Genomic DNA, 2447 nt, shown 5'->3' on the forward strand with positions numbered 1-2447 from the left:
ATCACAAGCACAAGATGATGATGGCCATATCATATCACTTATATTGATTGCATGTGATGTTTATCTTTTATGCATCTTATCTTGCTTTGATTGACGGTAGCATTATAAGATGACCCCTCACTAAATTATCAAAGTATAAGTGTTCTCCCTGAGTATGCACCGTTGCGAAAGTTCTTCGTGCTGAGACACCACGTGATGATCGGGTGTGATAGGCTCTACGTTCAAATACAATGGGTGCAAAACAGTTGCACACGCGGAATACTCAGGTTAAACTTGACGAGCCTAGCATATAACAGATATGGCCTCGGAACACTGAGACCGAAAGGTCGAGCATGAATCATATAGTAGATTTGATCAACATAAATGATGTTCACCATTGAAACTACTCCATCTCACGTGATGATCGGACATGGTTTAGTTGATATGGATCACGTGATCACTTAGAGGATTAGAGGGATGTCTATCTAAGTGGGAGTTCTTAAGTAATATGATTAATTGAACTTTAATTTATCATGAACTTAGTCCTGGTAGTATTAGCATATCTATGTTGTAGATCAATAGCTCGCGATGTTGCTCCCCGTTTAATTTTATATGTTCCTAGAGAAAACTAAGTTGAAAGATGTTAGTAGCAATTATGTAGGTTGGATCCGCGATCTGAGGTTTATCCTCATTGCTGCACAGAAGAATTATGTCCTTGATGCACCGCTAGGTGACAGACCTATTGCAGGAGCAGATGCAGACGTTATGAACATTTGGCTAGCTCAATATGATGACTACTTGATAGTTTAGTGCACCATGCTTAACGGCTTAGAATCGGGACTTCAAAGATGTTTTGAACATCATGGACCATATGAGATGTTCCAGGAGTTGAAGTTAATATTTCAAGCAAATACCCGAGTTGAGAGATATGAAGTCTCCAACAAGTTCTATAGCTAAAAGATGGAGGAGAATAGCTCAAGCAGTGAGCATGTGCTCAGATTGTCTGGGTACTACAATCGCTTGAATCAAGTGGGAGTTAATCTTCCAGATAAGATAGTGATTGACAGAATTCTCTAGTCACCATCACCAAGTTAGTAGAACTTCATGATGAACTATAGTATGCAAGGGATAACGTAGACGATTCCCGAGCTTTTCATGATGATGAAATCAGAAATCAAGAAAGAGCATCAAGTGTTGATGATTAACAAGACCACTAGTTTCAAGAAAAGGGAAAAGGGAAAGAAAGGGAACTTCATGTAGAACAGCAAGCAAGTTGCTGCTCAAGTGAAGAAGCCCAAGTTTGGACCTAAGCCTGAGACTGAGTGCTTCTACTGCAAAAGGACTGGTCACTGGAAGCAGAACTACCCCAAATAATTGGCGGATAAGAAGGATGGCAAAGTGAACAAAAGTATATTTGATATACATGTTATTGATGTGTACTTTACTAGTGTTTATAGCAACCCCTCAGTATTTGATACTGGTTTAGTTGTTAAGAGTAGTAACTTAAAACAGGAGTTGCAAAATGAACAGAGACTAGTTAAGGATGAAGTGACGATGTGTGTTGGAAGTAGTTCCAAGATTGATGTGATCATCATCGCACAATCCATATAACTTGCGGGATTAGTGTTGAACCTAAATAAGTGTTATTTGGTGTTTGCGTTGAGCATGAATATGATTGGATCATGTTTATTGCAAAACGGTTATTCATGTAAGTTGGAGAATAATTGTTGTTCTGTTTACATGAATAAAACCTTCTATGGTCATACACCCAATGAAAATGGTTTGTTGGATCTCGATCGTGGTGATACACATTTTCATAATATTGAAGCCAAAAGATGCAAATTTAATAATGATAGTGAAACTTATTTGTGGCACTGCCGTTTAGGTCATATTGGTGTAAAGCGCATGAAGAAACTCCATGCTGATGGACTTTTGGAATCACTTGATTATGAATCACTTGATGCTTGCGAACCATGCCTCATGGGCAAGATGACTAAGACTCCGTTCTCCGGAACAATGGAGCGAGCAACTGACTTATTGGAAATAATACATACTGATGTATGCGGTCCAATGAGTGTTAAGGCTCGCGGCAAGTATCGTTATTTTCTGACCTTCACAGATGATTTGAGCAGATATGGGTATATCTACTTGATGAAACACAAGTCTGAAACATTTGAAAAGTTCAAAGAATTTCAGAGTGAAGTGGAGAATCATCGTAACAAGAAAATAAAAGTTTCTACGATAAGATCGCAGAGATGAAATATTTGAGTTACGAGTTTGGCCTTCAATTAAAACAATGTGAAATAGTTTCACTACTCACGCCACCTGGAACACCTCAGTGTAATGGTGTGTCCGAACGTCATAACCGTACTTTATTAGATATGGTGCGATCTATGATGTCTCTTACCGATCTACCACTATCGTTTGGGGTTATGCATTAGAGACAACTGCATTCACGTTAAATAGGG

This window comes from Aegilops tauschii, chromosome 4 (assembly GCF_002575655.3).
Source record: "Aegilops tauschii subsp. strangulata cultivar AL8/78 chromosome 4, Aet v6.0, whole genome shotgun sequence".
In the NCBI taxonomy this organism is placed as follows: Eukaryota; Viridiplantae; Streptophyta; class Magnoliopsida; order Poales; family Poaceae; genus Aegilops; species Aegilops tauschii.